A 21,116-nucleotide genomic window follows, 5' to 3' on the forward strand; every position below is an offset into this window, starting at 1 on the left:
CATAAATAATGGAACCTAAATCCCTAGGCTCCCTTTACCTAAGCTCCCCCTTGAGTTAGGATTTCATGCAAAGGTATGTAGGTTTCCCACTTAAACCCAGCACTTCTCCCCCTTTGTCATACATCAAAAAAGGCTCTAACAATATCCCAATTATTAGACTATTTAACCTTTAATAACCATAAACATTATGTATTAATCTCCGATAAGATTATATATATGTTCACCACTCTTTTGGTCATTTTCTAATGTTGAAAAATATTTTTAAACTATATCAGTCAACTACTATTAATCCCAGTCGACTATCCTCTTCAAAATGAGTTCAAAGAGACATTTTGTGCTCATGAAGAGTGTTACCAGTCGTCTGGTTTGTTGATACGGTCTGACCTGGCTGTTGTTTTGATGTTGACACTGATTTAAGTTTGTATCAGATATTAATTAAACTCAGATTGATTATTGATCAATGTTGATCAGGTGGAAGGGAAAAGTCCAAGTATGGAAACTTGGCACGCGAAGTCAGAGAGGTCTCGGTAGCTCGTTCTCTGGACCAGACGAAGTCGGAGAGGGCTCGGTAGCTCGTTCTCCGGACTATGTCAGAGATGGCTCGGTAGCTCGTTCTTTGGACCGGACGAAGTCGGAGAGGGCTTGGTAGCTTGTTCTCCGGACTAGGTCAGAGAGGGCTCGGTAGCTTGTTCTCTGGACCCACGGAAGCCCGAGAGGGCTCAGCCTGCCTCCGGACCCACTAAGCCGGAGAGGGCTTGAGCTCTGCCTCCTGACCAGGCCGAGAGGACCTGAGCTTGTTCTCCGGACCGACAAGTCGGAGAGGGCCTGAGCTCGTTCTCTAGACCGGACAAGCCGGAGAGGGCCTCGTGAGCTCGCTCTCCTGACCAGGCCGAGAGGGCCCTTGAGCTCGCTCTCAGACCAGAAGGCTTTAGGTTTAGGGTGGAAGCTCTAAACCTACCTACATATGCATTGGATCGGTCATTGACCGATCCAGGATATATGGTTATCCGATCGTCACCGCACCGATCGCAACCAATCGATAACTCATCAGAGACCATCGACGGCCTCAGACCGATCAAGAACCAATCAAGAACACTCTATGAGATTTATCGATCGGCCGAGACCGATCAGAGGCAATGAAGTTCGAGAGAGTAGGGGATCGTGGACCGATCCATTTATAGCCCGATCGGTCCACAAACCGATCGAAGTTTTCTAGACCGATCGTGCCATAGCCCGATCGGTCCAATAAGCCGTGGATCGATCCCGACCGATCCACAATACTCAAGTTTCTCTGCAACTTCTGATCCATCTGATATAACCATCTGCTGTTAGCTTTTTAAGTTGCAGGTTGCAGGTATCATGCCAATGCTTAAAATTCAAATTAAGCTCCATCAGAAGAATAAGACAAAGGATTCTTTCTACTGTGTTTCGCTACAAATGGTGCAATTGGAGCATCAACGGTTACTGGCTGCGATCAGGCTGTGATCTAGCTGCGATCAGTTGGGAATCAGCTTGACTATTGCTCATTGGTTCGAGCTCAGAGACCCCAGTGAAAACCATGGGTTCTATTGGTGTGAGTTCAGAGAACCAGAGGAGGAGGAAGAGTGATTGGCGACGTCGTAGCTTGCAGCAGGGATTCGGTGCAGGTTGACAGCAATTCGAGACAGGCTGAACGCAGTGGAAGCAGAGGCATAAGAAGAAGGATGAAGAGAGGTTCAAAAAAAAAAGGAGAACTCTCGGTCGATCAAGCAAGGGTGCTGAGCTTTGAGTTCTTGGCTGTGCTTCCTTCTTGTGCTCTGTTTAACTGTTGTCTTCGCGTGGCTGTGAGCGTTTTTCTTCATTCTCTTTAGCCACTGATCTGTAAGTCTTGTGCTTTATTTACATATCTTCTGAGACTTTGTGGAGAGGTTACTCCACCGAGAAGGAGAAATCTTTAGCCGGTATCTATCCAGGGTGTGATCTACCGAAAGATCAAGGGATCGTCCACCTTACGGACACGCCGAGGAGTAGGGGCAAGTTATCCTCGAACCTCGTACATACTGGTGTTAGTGGTGTGTGTCTTTCTTTTCCTTGTATTAGATTTTCATGTGCATATTTCCGCTGCGCTAACGATTTGATTGAAGAATTTAGTTAAGTTTTAGAGGAGGCTATTCACACCCCCCTCTCTAACCATCCGAAGATCCTAACATGGTTGTCACGCCCCGGGGGAGTCCCAGCCAGAAGAAATTTCAGCAGCATCTCCCCTGTACGGGTGACAATATGAAACTTACTATATCATCCAGATACCTCGGCCAACACAGCCAGAATGTACATATATAAAAATAAGCAATCACCATGCAGTTTAATAGTAAAACTACACTAATGTAGCGATAAAGAAAAAGTCATTTCAAAAATCCTACTCAATTACACCCATAAAGCTCAAATCCGATATCCTACTCCACTACACCCATAAAATACAAATCACAACGAACTCACCTCTTCTATCATCCAGACAGGCATGTAGCAAAAAATATCTAATAAAAATCCATCGACAATAAAATAAACCATACAATATCCCTAAAGAAAAACTAGTACAAGTCCAGATGGTGCAATAAGAAATAAAACTAAAAGACCCAATAAAAATATCCTTACGATCTGTAGGGGACTAGCGAATGGAACTCCCCCGGACAGCCTCAACCTGAAAATAGTAAATATCCACGGGGTGAGTCAACTCCTTCGCGGGTAACTACTGATATGCATAATAAAGAAAATAATAAATAGCACTATCCATGCGTACAGTCTCCTGATATAAGAAGGATAAATATAAACTGAAATAAATAGGAGAACATTGTACTAACCAGGACCCGGTGTATAGATAAAAACCCGTGAGGTATAGAAATCCTGTATGCATGTCAAACAAATGCATCCATCCAATATGCAACATATAAGTGCAACAAACATAAGCAATAAATGCATCAATGCGTATGATGCCAATGACATGTCCTAGTCACCCCTACTGCCAATCAGTCATCTCACACACGATGGTGAGACCGAGTGGGTAGGGTTGTGGCAACTGTGCATTCTGCCATCATTGCTCCTGATGAGTGACCGAGTGGACAGGATGCTGTCGGAGTACACCTATCCTCCTATCCCAAATCATAAGTGGGGGAGCTCAATGCTCTCATCTCCCTTAGCAAGTTCAGATGAGGGATCCCTGTCCTGCTACAATGCTACGTCACACTACCCATGAGTGGACCAACGGAGCCCTTGACAGAGCACCTGGTAACACACCCTGCCTGATAAAAACTACTAACCCATGAGTGGTTGTGTGTGCAGATCCATGTAACTGGTGATGTGCTCAACAATAATGGAGCCGACTATCGCACAGCATGCAATCATGCGAGATGGTGCATGATACTAAGCATAGGAATATCCTGAACCTATCCATCTTTACATAATGTGTACCATAGGACAATGAATCAAATCAAAGGTCTAGGTACACAGATCAGATAAGGTATAAAAACCTAGGTCCTGAATATAATGAAGCATGATTATGTCACTACCCCTATAAGCATGTATAATCAGGTAGGTATTAACATGAAGTGCATAACAAGTAAACAAAACAAGCATGTAATAGGTATCGGGTAGTGACCAACCGATGCAGATAAGAAACATAATCATTTCTATTTGTTAAAAATATTACTATGCAAATCAAATGACATATCTAAAATGATAAGTCAAAGTACCTGCCCTAATAGAAAGGTCCAATCCGGTAATCGAGATACTCGTCTCGCGTCAAAGACCTGTGTCACCAATATATTTAGTTTAGTTAATTCTATCATGCATCCATTAACTAAACTAAATCCTAATCAAATTTAGAAATTCCAAATTGGATACACTATTCCATATAATTTTAGCTAATTCCGATATATATCCAGTAGCTAAATCAAATTCCTAACTAAATCTAATTCATAGATCAATTAGGGTTAACTTCATTAACCCTAATCATTCCACCTTCTAATTAGGACTTACTATAACATAATCCATCACAGATTCAACACAAAAACTCACCTAAATCTGTACTTACCCACTGCTAGAGGAGGTTGTTGCCGGATCCAGTGTTCGCAGCAAGGTGGAATTGCTTATCAACAACACAATTATCCCTTGTATCTCTGATTTCCTTGCCGGAACAGTGCTGCTTGGCCGAAATTCAGGCCGAAAACCCCAAATATTGTTATGGGGGTGAACTAGGGCAGAGGAGCTGAGGAACCCGAGAGAAAGAGATGAACCAGAGCAGCACTAGGGAATGGAAATGGCAACGCACAGTGAAGTCAGCGTCGGCGAGCGATTGGGTGATTGTGAACCCAATCTAGGGTACAGCGGTGGTTGGAGTCACTGGAGGAGGAGAGGGGAGTCGCGGATCAGCAGGGGCTAGGGCTCATGGACAGCGGCAACGGGCGATCAGTGGCGACGCGAGAGGGTGCTTGGCGATTAGTCAGAGAAGAGGACGGTGCTCGGGTGGAGAGGTGAGAAGAAGAAATCAACATCGGCACCTAGGGCATCGGCGTTGCTCCGTGCTGCGGCGGCGGAGGCAGAGTGACACAACGGGAAGGTGACACTTAGGGCACGGTGAGGTAGAGACCAGGGTTCTCGACAGTCGGTGTCATCGTTCGACGTTGGTTGATGCTGGCCGATTGGCGCAAGAGGGGAGAGGAGGGCGAAGAAATAGGAGTAGAGAAGAATTCGGCGTCGACGGTTTGAGGAGATGGAAACCGTCAGGTTAGGAAGGAGAGGAAGGGAAAATGGCGTCCGGCTTAAGGCGCGGCGAGGAGAAAAAGAAAAGAAAAGGAATAAAAAAATAAACATTTCCTCGTTAAAATGGAGTAGCCTAAACAGGCTTTCCCAGGCTCAGTTTTTATTCCCGTAAACTTGTCATACAAGCTCCGAAAAATCCCAAAAAATTTCTAAAAATTTTGAAAACTTTCGTTATGGTGATTCGCCCATTTCTGGTATTTTACATTCTCCCCACTAATAAAAATTTGATCCTCCAAATTTCATTATCTATCATCAGCAAGTACTAACAACAGATAGAAAGTATAAATGCTGAAAGGAAAATAACCCACATACCTCAAGTTAAAAGGTGGGGGTATCAAGCTCAGATCGTATCCTCGAGCTCCCAGGTGACCTCCTCGTCTGAATGATTCTGCCATCCAATTTTAACCAGTCGGATAGTCTTATTCCGCAGCTGATGCTCTTTCTGGTCCAGGATCCGTACCGGAACCTCCTCGTAGGTAGCGTCAGGCTGAAGGGGAACTGGGATATCTGTCAGCACATGTGTCGGGTCGAGTATATATCTCCTCAGCATAAATACGTGGAATACGTCATGGACGCCTGCCAGGGACGGTGGTAGTGTCAGACGATAAGCTACTACTCCTATCCTCTCCAGGATTTGGAAAAGGAAATGTACCGAGGGCCAATGTACCTCTGAGGTCAAATATCTTCCCCCCTTTTGTGGGTGAAACTTGCAGAAATATATGGTCGCCAGTAGAGAACTCCAGGGGTCTTCGTCTCCGATCAGCATAACTCTTCTGGCGGTCCTACGCCTCTGACATCCTCCGTCTGATAGTACAGACCCACTCTGCCTCTTGCTGAGCTCTATGAGGTCCCAACAACTAGGCCTCCTCAACCTCATCCCAGAGGGTGGGTGTCTGACAAGGCCTACCATACAATGCTTCAAACGGTGCCATCTAGATAGCCGAATGAAAGCTGTTGTTGTAGGCGAACTCTACCAATGACAAATGGTCATCCCAACTGCCTCCAAATCCAATACACAAGACCTCAGCAAGTCCTCTAGAGTCTAAATGGTCCGCTCTAACTGTCCATCTGTCTAGGGATGAAAAGTTGTACTGAAATAGAGCTGAGTGCCCAAGGTCTGCTGCAGACTCTGCCAGAATCGAGACGTGAACCGTGGGTCTCTATCCGAAATAATACTCAAAGGAACACCATGTAATCTGATGATCTCCCGGCAATACAGATCTGCCAATCGATCTAGGGAATCAGTCTTCCGGATCGCTAAGAAGTGCGCAGATTTGGTTAATCGATCAACGATTACCCAAATCGCGTCATAGCCTCGACGTGTCCTAGGCAAAACCCACCACAAAGTCCATGGTAATGTTTTCCCATTTCCACTCAGGAATAGGAATCCGCTGAAGTAATCCGGCAGGTCTCTGGTGCTCAGCCTTTACCTGCTAACAGACAAGACATCTAGCTACAAATTCTGCGATGTCTTTTTTTATACCGTTCTACTAGTAGGAACGCCTCAAATCTCGATACATGCGGGTTCCACCTGGATGGATCGCAAAAGAGTGATGAGCCTCCTGAAGTAGCTCCTGTAAGACCGAGTGAGACTGAGGTACGCATAATCTACCTCGGAAGTATATAATACCCTCCTCATCTCGTGTGAACTCGGTCTGCTGCCTGGAAGCTATCTGGCTGCCAATGAACTGAAAATACTGATCACCGGCCTAGGCCTCTAGGATCCTCGTTCTGATCGACGACTGAGCAACCATGATAACAAGAATACTCTGCTCTGTCTGTCCCTTCTCCTCAAGGCCTAACTCAGAGAAACCCTAAATCAAGTCTGTAACTGAAGCCCAGTGGCAAGCAAAAGTCCCTCTAGACTTCCTGCTGAGTGCATCGGTAACTATATTAGCTTTCCCCGGGTGGTAGCTAATGGTACAATCGTAATCCTTCAGGAACTCCATCCATCTCCTCTGTCAGAGATTGAGTTCCTTCTGAGTGAAAATATATTTGAGACTCTTATGATCCGTAAGAATCTCAAAGGTAATGTCATACAGATGATGCCGCCAAATCTTCAAAGCAAAGATGATGGCAGCTAGCTCCAAATCATGTACTGGGTAGTTCTTCTCATGCTCCTTTAACTGATGAGAAGCATAGGAGACTACCCTACCGTGCTGTATCAGGACATCGCTCAAACCCTAAAGAGATGCGTCGGTGTATAGCACGAATCCATCCTCTCGAGAGAGTAAAACTAAAATCGGAGCTGACACTAATCTCTGCTTTATCTCCTGGAAACTGGTCTCGCAATCTTCGGTCTAAGTGAACTTTACGCCTTTCCTGGTCAGGCGTGTCAGCGGCATAGCAATCCAAGAGAAACCCTCGACGAATCGTCTGTAATATCCTGCTAGTCCCAGAAAACTACGGATCTCCTATACTGATTTCGGCTGCTCCCAACTGGTGACAGCCTCGATCATCTGAGGGTCTACTGAAATACCTCGACTAGAGACCACGTGTCCTAGAAAACTGACTGAGGATAGCTAGAAAGCACACTTGTTGAACTTCGCATATAGCTGATGTCGTCGAAGAGTCTCCAAGACTGTGCGAAGATGCTGTGCATGTTCCTCCTTGAAACGTGAGTAGACCAATATGTCATCGATGAAAACGATAACAAACTGATCAAGATACTCCAGGAAGGCGTGGTTCATCTAATTCATAAATACCACTGGAGCATTGGTAAGCCCAAATAGTATTACCAAAAACTCATAATGGTCGTATTTGGTACGGAATGTTGTCTTCTGAATATCAGATTCTTTGACTCTCAGCTAATGATATCCGACCCGCAGATCAATCTTAGAATACACTGATGTACCTCTAAGCTGATCAAACAAATCCTCGATCCGTGGTAAGGAGTACTTATTTCTGACAGCTACTGCATTCAGCTGTCTATAATCTATACACAACCTCAGAGTACTATCCTTTTTCTTGATGAATAGTACTGGAGAACCCCACGGAGAAGCACTAGGGCGTATAAATCCCCTGTCTAAAAGCTCCTGGAGTTGAACTTTTAGTTTGTTAAACTCTTTTGGTGTCATACGGTAAGGAGCTTTCAATGTCGGTGTGGTTCCCGAAATCAACTCAATAGCAAACTCCACTTGCCTTCTAGGAGGCAAACCTGGTAGCTCCTCTGGAAATACATCCGGATACTCTTGGACTACTAGAACATCGGAGAGTTGAGAACTACTGTCGTCTTTAGTATGAATCAAGGATAATAGAAAACCCTGACAGCCATGTAACAGCAGTTTCTGAGCCTGAATCGTCGAAATAGTCGATATGTCATCGTCTCTGATGCTAGTGAAATCCCATGAGGGTTAGTTCAGAGGCCGGAATATGACCACCCTCATCTCGTAATCAATAGTGGCATGATATGCTGACAAACAGTCCATGCCAAGAATAATATTAAAGTCGACCATTTCCAATACTAAAAGATCTACCGTAAGTTACATGTTGCCAAAATCTAACGGACAACCTTTGACCTCCTGGGTGACGTCCAAAGTATCACCGGATGGTCGAGAGACGGTCAGTCGCTACGGTCTAATAGTGGGTAATCTACCAATCTCCCTCATAAAGGTACGATGCTCTAACCAACTGAGATAATAGGTCATCCTTTGACCTATCATGCTCAGTGAATTAAATGTTGGTGTCGAAATTTAACTTGGGAAGGGTCTGCTCCATAGTCTCTATCTAAGACTGGGTCACACTCGGATCGGTCTCTCCTCAGAAGAGTGTGAATCGACTCTTCATTGACTCTGCTAATGCTGGGATCCGAGCTCGTGCCGCGACAATATCAGTGAGGTGAGTAGGGACGGCTGCAGGAACTGGCGGAACCACTGAGCTGGTGCTACAGTAGGTAGCACCGCTAGATAGACTGGGGGAGGTACTCCCGGCGCTGCTGCATAAACTGGGGAATATACCACTAGTACTACAAGGTCGAGATGGGTGGCTGCGGCTGGAGATACGGTAGGTGGTGGTACCGGAAATGGAGCAACCGGTACCACTGGTGTGGGTGCTGGGTCCACTGTAGGTCCAAGAGGCGGTGGTGCTTGGTACGCCGTAGTCTCTACCGGAGTCGGTGACGGGTATGGCAGTGGTACCCCTGGTGGTACCGTAAATACGGTAGGGGTGGGTACAATGGTTGCAGCCGAAGTAGGTACCTCTAAAGGAGCCATTGAGGTCTGAGAGCCCGACGCACCCGCAGTATCTTGAGTCTGTCCCTGACCGATAGGCTCAAACTCAGTAGGGATCTCTGGCGAGTCTGTTGCCAGAGATTCCAAAGTCCTCTTACGTGGCCGCCCCGCACCACATCTCACAGCTACTCGTATAGATCTCCTCATATCTGTTAAGTTATATAACAAATATCACTACAAGTATAAAAATTATAAAATTACCTTTATACCTATTTGTCGTCTGGAGATGTTCCGTCGTTGTCCAGTCCCCATTTTACCTCAAAATTCCAGACGAGAAAATCGACGGAAATCGTACAAATTCGAAAATAAATACCCAAGTTAACTAGCAAACTTGGGCTAACCCTAAAAATCCATAACACCAAAAGCAGGTATCGTAACCCACTCTGATGCCAAAAAATTGGTATCAGATTAAATCTCGAAAATCCAACACACGGAAATCAAACAAGTATCGCCAACCTGGCTTTGATACCAAATAAATTGGTATCAGATTAACACGCAAAACTAAAATACGAAAACCAAGTATCTGAAACCTGGCTTTGATACCAAATAAATTGGTATCAGGTTAACTCAAATATCTGAAACACTAAAACAAAGGATCGTAAAACTGCGCTCTGATACCAAATAAATTGTCATGCCCCAGGGGAATCCCAATCAGAAGAAATTTTGGCAGCATCTCCCCTGTACGGATGACAATCTGAAACTTACTACATCATCCAGATATCTCGACCAACACGGTCGGAATATACATATATAAAAATAAGCAATCACCACGCAGTTTAATAGTAAAACTACACTAATGTAACGATAAAGAAAAAGTCATTTCAAAAATCCTACTCAACTACACTCATAAAGCTCAAATCCGATATCCTACTCCACTACACCCATAAAACACAAATCACAATGAACTCATCTCTTCTGCCATCCAGACAGGCATGTAGCAAAACATATCTAATAAAAATCCATCGACAATAAAATAAACCATACAATATCCATAAAGCAAAACTAGTACAAGTTCATATGGTGCAATAAGAAATAAAATCAAAAGACCCAATAAAAATATCCTTGCGATTTATAGGGGACTAGCGACTAGAACTCCCCCAGACAGCCTCAACCTGAAAATAGTAAATATCCACGGGGTGAGTTAACTCCTCCGCGGGTAACTACTGATATGCATAATAAAGAAAATAATAAATAGCACTATCCATGCGTACAGTCTCCTGATATAAGAAGGATAAATGTAAACTGAAATAAATAGGAGAATATTGTACTAACCAGGACCCGGTGTATAGATAAAAACCCGTGAGGTATAGAAATCCTGTATGCATGTCAAACAAATGCATCCATCCAATATGCAACATATAAGTGCAACAAACATAAGCAATAAATGCATCAATGCGTATGATGCCAATGACATGTCCTAGTCACCCCTACTGCCAGTCAGTCATCTCACACACGATGGTGAGACCGAGTGGGTAGGGTTGTGGCAACCGTGCATTCTACCATCATTGCTCCTGATGAGTGACCGAGTGGACAAGATGCTGTCGGAGTACACCTATCCTCCTATCCCAAATCATAAGTGGGGGAGCTCAATGCTCTCATCTCCCTGAGCAAGTTCAGATGAGGGATCCCTGTCCTGCTACAATGCTACGTCACACTACCCATGAGTGGACCAACAGAGCCCTTGACAGAGCACCTGATGTAACACACCCTGCCTGATAAAAACTACTAACCCATGAGTGGTTGTGTGTGCAGATCCATGTAACTGGTGATGTGCTCAACAATAATGGAGCCGACTATCGCACAACATGCAATCATGCGAGATGGTATATGATACTAAGCATAGGAATATCCTGAACATATCCATCTCTACATAAAGTGTACCATAGGACAATGAATCAAATCAAAGGTCTAGGTACACAGATAAGACAAGGTATAAAAACCTAGGTCCTGAACATAATGAAGCATGATTATGTCACTACCTCTATAAGCATGTATAATCAGGTAGGTACTAACATGAAGTGTATAACAAGTAAACAAAACAAGCATGTAACATGTATCGGGTAGTGACCAACCGATGCAGATAAGAAACATAATTATTACTATTTGTTAAAAACATTACTATGCATATCAAATGACATATCTAAAATGATAAGTCAAAGTACCCGCCTCCAATAGAAAGGTTCAATCCGGTAATCGAGATACTCGTCTCGCGTCAAAGACCTGTGTCACCAATATATTTAGTTTAGTTAATTTTATCATGCATCCATTAACTAAACTAAATCCTAATCAAATTAAGAAATTACAAATTGGATACACTATACCATATAATTTTAGCTAATTCCGATATGTATCCAGTAGCTAAATCAAATTCCTAACTAAATCTAATCCATTGATCAATTAGGGTTAACTTCATTAACCCTAATCGTTCCACCTTCTAATTAGGACTTACTATAACATAATCCATCACAGATTCAACACAAAAACTCACCTAAATTTGTACTTACCCACTGCTAAAGGAGGTTGCTGTCGGATCCAGTGTCCGCAGCAAGGTGGATTTACTGATCAACAACACAATTATCCCTTGTATCTCTGATTTCCTTGCTGGAACAGTGCTGCTTAGCCGGAATTCAGGCCGGAAACCCCAAATATTGTTGTGGGGGTGAACTAGGGCAAAGGAGCTGAGGAACCCGAGAGAAAGAGATGAACCAAAGCAGCACTAGGGCACGGAAATGGCAACACACAGTGAAGTCAGCGTCGGCGAGCGATCAGGTGACTGTGAACCCAATCTAGGGCACAGCGGTGGTTGGCGTCGCTAGAGGGGAGAGGGGAGTCGCGGGTCGGCTGGGGTTAGGGCTCATGGACAGCGGCAACCGGTGGTCAGTGGCGACGCGAGAGGGAGCTCGGCGATTAGTCAGAGAAGAGGATGGTGCTCGGGTGGAGAGGTGAGAAGAATAAATCAACATCGACACCTAGGGCATCGGCGCTGCTCCGTGCTGCGGCGGCGGTGGTAGAGCGACGCAACGGGAGGGCGACACTTAGGGCATGGTGAGGTGGAGACCAGGGTTGTCGACAGCTGGTGTCGGCATTCGACATTGGTCGATGCTGGCCGATCGACGCAAGAGGGGAGAGGAGGGAGAAGAAATAGGAGTAGAGAAGAATTCGACGTCGACGGTTTGAGGAGATGGAAACCGTCAGGTTGGGAAGGAGAGGAAGGGAAAACGGCGTTGGGCTTAAGGCGCGGCGAGGAGAATAAGAAAAGAAAAGGAATAAAAAAAATAAACATTTCCTAGTTAAAATGGGGTAGCCTAAACATACTTTACTGGGCCCAGTTTTTATCCCCGTAAATTCGTCATATGAGCTCCGAAAAATTCTCAAAAAATTTCTAAAAAATCTTGAAAATTCCGTTATGGTGATTCGCCCATTTCCGATATTTTACACTGGTAACTGTATCAGTCGACTGGTACACTATTTTAGTCAAAAATAATATTTTTGACCCAACTTCAGAAATACATCAGAAATTCCACAGACCTCTAAAAATTTTTAAATTTTATGAAGAGTTCTATTTTACCCTTGTATACTTGGAAAAAATATATAAAAAAATATATTTATAACAAATCTTAAGATTGATACAAAATCTAAAACTATCTAAATGACTTAATTGAACCTTAACCTAAAGTCCTAGTTTTGGCTTCCTCTTGATGTATCTACCCATACTAAACCATAATGCATCCTTAGCACTGGTTTATATGACATCTATACATCTAAAACCAATTTTTATGCAATATGAATCCAAATCATATTTTTATGCATAAAACACATCCCAATTGTATCAACCCACTAGGTTAGAGACTCAAGTTTGTCTCTTAACCACTTTGCACATATAATAACCCATCTACCATGGGTCCCAAAGGCTCTTTGAGCTCCTAACCATATGGCTCTTAACCTTAGCCACCTCCCTAGGTGACTCATCCACTAAGGCTTGGCCACTTCGATACACCTTAGGTGACACTTAGCCTACAAACTTGACTTTCTTAACCTTAGACACCTTATCTTTGGTTAATTTCTTCTTGTCCTTAACCTTAGATGCCTCATCCTTGCCATAATTATATGCAACCCTAGCATATTTCTTCTCATTGGCTTTGGATGACACTATCTTGTCCTTGGTTACTCCTCCCTTACCAATGTCATTTGTCACCCTAGTACTTAACCTTCTTTTGGTCTTGGAGGAACCCAAATTGACATTTTTGGATGTTTGACCATCCAAATATATGTCAAGTCCTTTAGGTCCAATAATGAACCTATCTAGGACTCTCTAACCTATAAAGCTTTTCCCTTAAAGTTTGATTTCCCAATTCTAGGTTTTTAACTCTAGAATCAACATGTCCATCATGGACATTCTTAAACCTACCCTTCCTAGGCATGTGTCTCCCCTTCTTGGGATTAATGCCTAGGTTTTCACCCACTTTCCTTCCATTAGGCAAAAATGGTTTGGGTCTTATTAAGTATAACCTTAGTACATGATTTTCTTGGGTTATCTACCGTGTTAACCCTATTCCTATCATTATACCTAAATCTATAATTATGCATGGGTACATAATTTCCATTTTTCCTAACAAGCATGTAGGAATTTGAATTTGGATTAAAATTTAAAATAGGGATTACCTTCCCTTTTACCTTTGGAGCTCCCCCTTGACTTGAGCTCCTCTTCTTCTCCCATTTCTTCAAATGTACCAATTTCTTGAGCTCTCCTCTCCTTGGCAACTTAGTGTGATAGTGACCATACTCACCACACATGAAGCATCTAATATGCTTCTTCTCTTTCTTCCTACTACAACTTACATTAGTTTCTAAATTAACTTTAGTGAGTTTAGGGTTTACCTCCTTTACCTTTTTAAGCGAAGGACACCTACTCTTGTAGTACTCCATCTTACCACACTCAAAGCATTTGATGTGGCTCTTCTCACTCTTCTTGGTAGTTGAGGTTGAGAGTTAAACTTTTAAGACCTCCTCATCCTTGGATTGCTCTTCTTCTCTTCCCTTAAAGATATGGATGATTCCACATCCTCTTCCCTTGAAGATGTGGATGACACTCCTCATCTTCCTTCTCCTCCTCAGATGTTGAGTGCTCCTCAACGTCTGATTGGTCCTTCCCTTGGACCAATGAACCCTTCTCCTTGGGTTCCTCCACTCCTTAGAGTTGTGTAGGATCTTTATGGAGTGCAATCACCTTACTCCAAAGCTCATGAGTACACTTGTACTCACCTACACGTGACATAATAGTATAAGGTAATAGATATAATACAATTTTAGTTACCTCCTTATCCATCTCTGATTGCTCCCTTTACTCCTTGGTCCAATACCGAGGTCGGAGACGCTTCCCCTTCTTGTTCGTCGGAGCTTCAAACGGAACTTCCAACGCGGTCCAATGGTCCCAATCCATATAGAATCAAATCTTCAACTACTTCCTCTAATACTTGAAATCATCATTCTCGTATGGAGATGGGATCCGAATATCTCATCCAAGAGGTCCTTCAGACTCCATCTTCCTCTAGCACTTTGTTCCCTCAATGATTAGTCTGTAGAAGAGCATCTCGCTCTGATACCACTTGTTGGGACTTTGACACCCGCTAGAGGAGAGTGAATAGCTTCCTACAATTGTTAGTCGCAATGGAAACAAAAATACTAACAAACAAAAGGAAAGCTAACTCTAGAAAATAATAAACAAGAAAGTAAACCAATACACGTTTGTTTAACGTGGTTCGAAAATTAGGGCTCCTACTCCACGACGTGTCTATAAGGTGGACGAAACCTCAATCCGCCAATGGATCAATCCCCGATAAACTACGGCTAGCTCACATAGCTCCTTGTGGGTGGAAAAATCTCACCACAACTCATGCAAGACCACACTAAATCACTTGAGCAATTGGAGACTCTAAGTAGAATTAACCACCACTAATTTTGTCAACCATACCCAAGCACCCGAGCTCTATTAAATAGAGCTCGGGAGAAAAACACCAAGCTATTTTTCCGCGACCAGTCGATTGGTAAAGACACCAGTCAATTGGTGCTAAGTGAAATTTGACTGTTACAAGCCAACAGCTCGATACCAGTTGATTGCTACAGTGTATCAGTCGACTACTACAATATACTAGTAGACTGCTATAGTAACAGTCGATTGCTATAGTAATTGTTAACTACTACAGTGGCGGTTAACTGCTACAGTACCAAATGACTATTTTCGCAACCATTGAGCACAAAAACATTTTGTGCCCTACCCCAGTCAACTAGTCAAACCCTAACCTTAGGATTTGACCCCCTGAGTATATTCACTTAGCACTCGTCCTCGCCCAACCAACCTAGACTTAGACTTCTAGCCTCCTCCATCAGCTTTGCGTCCCTCGAATGCCTCCCCATCCTTCACATCTTACCTTTTGGAGCTTCCTTCGGCCTTCTCCATATTGTCAGGTCTTCCTTTACCAAGAGGCTCCTCACCTTTGGGACTTCAATGATTGCCAAGTCACACTTGGATTTACGTTACCAAGACTACATACTTGGACTTAGACTGCCAAGACTCCTCTTGGACTTTTCTCCTTTGCCAAGATCACACTTGGACTTTCGTTGTTGTACTTGTATCTTGTACACTCACAATGCATATCAAATACAATAATAAACCTAACTTAAACCTTTACCCAAACATCAAAACCTAGGGCACCTAGATTTCTCCAACATATTTCAATTAAGAAAGTATTTCTTGTTAAACATTTTTATTATAACTTGCTTAGTATAAGTCAATTATGTGACTCTAGATTTAAAGTAAAATTTTATCTTCTGAATGTCAAATAAGTTACACAAACTCAACTAATATATTATTGAAAGGATTTAGAGATAAAAATATTTGCTCAATAAATCTACCAAAAACCTCACCCATGTGTCTTTTGACACAACATAAAGAAACATGGTTGTGGCATAGAAGATTAGCTTACACCCATGTTAGAAATTTTCTAAAAAAATAAACAAAAATAGTTTAGTCCAAAATTAGGAATCCTTAAAAATAAAATCTGTAACCCTTGTCAACAAGGAAAACAAATTAAATTAACTCATAAATGAACTAATCAAAACAAAATAAATAAAATTCTTGAATTATTACACTTAGACTTATTCGACTCCTATGGAATTAAATTACTAAATAGAAGTCTTTACTACTTAGTTATAATAGGTGATTACTCTAAATATGTTTGGGTAAAAATTTTAACTCATAAATATGAAACTTTTGAAATATTTAGTAATTTCTACAAATAAATAGAAAATAAAAAAGAAATCAAAATTAAGAAAATCAGAAGTGATAATGGTGGTGAGTTTTAAAATCAAAATTTTATAAATTTTTGTCTAGAAAATGGTTACCATCATGAATTTTCATGCCCTAAGGCTCCACAATAAAATGACATAGTAGAACGTAAAAATAGTAACATACAAGAAGCTACAAAATCAATTTCTAAATGAATATGATTTACGTAAATATTTTTGGATTGAAGTTATTAATACGGCTTGTTATGTCCAAAATAGAATTATAATAAATAAATTTCTAAATAAAACATTATATAAAATTTATTTTAATAAAATTCTAAACATAAAATATTTTAAAGTATTTGGGTGTAATATATATATTTTAAACCTTAAAGATTACTTAGGGAAATTTACTCCAAAAGTCCAACAAGGAATTTTCCTTGGATATTCTCCTATAAGTAGAGTCTATAGAGTTTATAACAAATCCACTCAAAAAATTGAGGAAACAACTAATGCCACTTTTGATGAAAACGTTAATAACGATGTAATTAACCTTGAGAAAATTAATAATCAACCTAATTCAACAAATCAAGAAGAAGAAGAACAATTAACATAAAACAAACAAATTCAAAAAACCAACCCAAGAACAATACGACTAAACCATGATCATCCAATTGAATAAATAATAAAAAATCTTGAGTTAAGAGTTTAAACTCGATCAACTTTTAAGAACTTAAGCCAAATAGCACTAATATCTAAAATTAAACCCAAAACTATAGATGATGTATTATCTGAACCTGATTGGATAATTGCAATGCAAGAGGAGTCAGGTCAATTTAAAAGAAACTAAGTTTGGAATTTAGTCCCTCCACCCAAAATAAGTCGGTTATTGTGTAACGACCACCCTTCTCACTACTCTCTAAAGGTGTCCGTTACATAACTACTATTGTAACGACCATCCTTCTTACTACTACTACTACTCTCTAAGGGTGGATGCTACTTAACTACTAACTCAACTTAACCGGTACGCTACTTAACTATGAGGAATCCCTACCGAAAAATTTCGGCAGAGTCTCCTCTGTACCGGTGACCAAATCAACAATACAAACACTATATACACAGCCACAGGCGGCTGGAACATATTTTTTTCACAACCACACAGTAATAATGCCACGACAACTAAAAAGAAACTATTCTAGCAATAGAAAACTATAGAACTCCGACAATAGGAAATAACCCAACTAACAATGCGGAATAGACTCAATTAATCAACATAGACAAAGGAAACAACTAATACAATCTATATCAACTTAATAACTGAAAGAAAACTCAAAAGGAGTCTTGACAGTTTCCTTAGCAAACTCATGATCTCTCCATAGTCCTGGCATCACACACACTGTCACAGCATCTCCTTGTCGCCTTCCTTCTTATACTTTTCCTTTATCTGCAGTAGGAGGAAAGTAGTATCTATAAGCTAAAAGCTTAGTGAGTGCTTTCTAACTCACAAAAACTCGATATGCATGCATATAAATAAGAACATGCTAAAACTGAATGCTAAAATGTGAAGCTACTCATGCTCATAAATAGCAAAGAAATCAACGAATTGAAAAGCTAACATGTATAGCTACTCATGCTCATAAATGGCAAAGGAATCATACTAACTGAAATACTAAACATGTAAAGCTAAACATGCTCATCAACTAGCAAATAAATAACATGTAAGAAACTAAACATGTAAAAGCTGCTAGCATAAAAGAAAGCTAAACTTGCTGATCTTTAAAACAAAGTGAAACTTACTTCATTTGCTCTAAGCTTAATCTTTTATTTCACTTGTTTAAAACTTATTCTTTAGTACTTCTATTCTTAAGTAAAACTTATTTTCACTTGTTCAAAAGCTTATACTTTTAATACTTCAAAATAATAATCAACTTCTCTTGGGCCCGGCATTGTACCACTTTGCGCGCATTCTTAATAAGAGTCGAGGTAGCTAATCCCGAAACTACTAAGATACTTCTAGGCCTTGTGCCTAGGGGCAACTTGGAGCCCATCCCTTGGACCTTGTGTCCGGTACATGCCCTTTAAAAGTAAAATACTTATTATCTTATTTACTTCTTCTTTAAATGCCTTGGCATTTTAATAAGCACCTCGTATGCCAAAATCCTTAAAGTCTTGACTTTGGGATCTACTTAAGGCCTTGGCCTTTTTCTTTCCTTTCTTTATCTTTCTTATTCTTTTCTAATATTTCTAAAAGAATACTTCTTTAAAAGGAACTGAAATGTTTAAGCAAATTCTAACTTTGAAAGGCTTAAACCAAAAATCTGCCCACTATGCTAATAAAATTCTGCATATTAAGCTTACTAAAATCTGCACACTTAACAACAATCTGCATTCTATAAGCTTACAAAATCTGCACTTTATACTTATAAAATCTGCACTATACTAAGCTTAATAAAATCTGCACACTTATAAAATCTGCATACTTATAAAAACAATCTCATCCTATAATCATCTCTCACATGGTTCGGTCAGATCCAATGTTAAATGATGGACCACTAGTTAGCCATCCAATGCCAGTTACACTGTCTTCATCTCTATTAAAGAGTAGGCTCGAAAACTACAGCTCTAGCTACAGTCGACACCCCCACTCATTTCTCTATCCCTCTTAACTAATGGAGATAATTTCACTAATTCCTAGCACGTACTTTGAGCCATCTACTTTAGAACTTCTGAACACATATCTGATAACAACAATCCTTTATTTAGTATCACATCACCGGCATCTACTATCAGTGTCATGCTTGCAAGGGCCCTCTCGCACTCATAAAAGACATTGGATAGGACCATATTGCTTCATCATTATCACTTTCCCCCTACAAACCTGAATTAAACAGTAAGCTCAAAAGATACAATTCGTGCCCCTTTCACAGCACATATTACAGCAAAGAAAGCCTAAACTCAAATACTATACATATATATGTATCAATTCTGCTCAACATAGTAACAAAGAACCTAAATCCCTTCAAGCTTCTGATTATTTAATCATGCTACTATAGATGAAGACTAGCAACTCAATCCTGCTCACGGCAGTAACATGGAACATGGAATCCAAAAATGGTATGCTAAATATAAGTTATATTCCTAGCAACTCAATTCTGTACCCTATGTTCCGATTCTGTGAACACAAATTCCACTTCAAGGAAACCATGAGAACATCAAGATCGAAACCTTTCATCCAATTCAAGAATTTCTCACGGCAGCAACTCAAGAAAAACAAACCACATGCTAAGCAAACAAAACTATCTCCTTTCTTTGAGATTCTCGGCAGCAACTTCAACAGAAGGCAAAACTTCGGGAACAAAGAAAGGAATCAAGGAATAAACCTCGGAGCTCCGGAATCAAAGAAGGAAACAAGAATCCGAAAGCAAAGCAAAGAAGAAAAACGAAATCACGGAACTACTCCTACTGCAGGTGAGTAGCAACTCACCTCGCTGTTCTTGGACTTACAACCGAAAAGGAAGAAGAAAAGCCCTAGGGTTTCGGTCAACTCAAGTCTTCCGGTTCCTCTTCGTGCGCCTTCGTGTGTTCCTCGTCGAGAGGAGCTCGGCGGTGTGAAGACCGGCCGGAAAAAGCCCTTCGCCGGCGCCGGAGATCAAGCCCTAGGTCCTCCTTTGTTTCCGCCCGTGAGTCGGCGCCGTCGCGCACCAGAGAAGAGAAGGAGAAGATTTTGAGAGAAAATGTTGATTTTCCGAAAAGAAACCTAAATTCCTTTTCTTATACTAGGGTTTAAATCGAACTATACCTTAAATCAATTTGTTCCCATATTTAATTAACAAATCGAGCGCAGCTCGGTTGGTTGGCTGGGTTTTAACCGAGTCCAGGGTCTCGGCTTCAATCCCTCAGCCGCGCACTTTTTCCCAATTTATTCCCTAATCATTAACTATGCTATAAACTTAGTTCTCACCATATAAGGTTAACAAAACTGTTTAGCTCAGCTGGTTGGGGCCGGTTTTGCTTGGGTCAGTCCAACCCGAGATCGTGGGTTCAAATCTCACCTTCAACATTTTTCTTTAAAACTTCTTTCTTTTTATAACCCTACTAAACGACCTCCAAAAATTACGTAAAAATACTCTAAAAATTCCTAAAAATCTCTAGAATATTTTAAAAGTATTTCCAAATATTTTTATGGACTTTTAGAACTTGAAATTGGAAAAATTGGGTCGTTACAATTCCCCATACCTTATAAAAAGTTCGTCCTCGAACTTAAAACAATTGTCCTCACGCTCCCAAGTGATTTCCTCGTGCTTCTGGTTCTGCCAGACGACCTTCACTAGTGGCACTTCTTTATTTCTCAGTCTCTTGACTGCTCTGTCCACTATCTGTGTAGGTCTACTCTCATAACTAAGATCCTCTTGGATCTGCACTGACTGAGGCTCAATCACTTGGCTAGGGTCATGGAGACTCTTCTTTAACATGGAGACATGAAACACATTGTGTATTGCTGACATGTCTTGTGATAAATCCAGCTTGTAAGCTACTTTCCCAATCTTTTCTGTGATCAGGTAAGGTCCTACATAACGAGGACTTAATTTGCCCTTCTTTCCAAATCTCATCACTCCCTTCATAGGAGCGACCTTGAGAAAGACTGAATCCCCTACTTGGAATTCAAGTGGCCTACCGCGTGTGTCAGTATAGCTCTTCTGTCTACTCTGGGCAGTCTCAATTATTTGTCTGATCTTCTGGATAGCCTGAGTAGTCTCATCTATCAGTTCTGTCTGAATGCCCAGCTCCACTTCCATTTCTCTTCTTTCA

Source organism: Zingiber officinale, chromosome 2A (genome assembly GCF_018446385.1).
Source record: "Zingiber officinale cultivar Zhangliang chromosome 2A, Zo_v1.1, whole genome shotgun sequence".
Taxonomy (NCBI): Eukaryota; Viridiplantae; Streptophyta; class Magnoliopsida; order Zingiberales; family Zingiberaceae; genus Zingiber; species Zingiber officinale.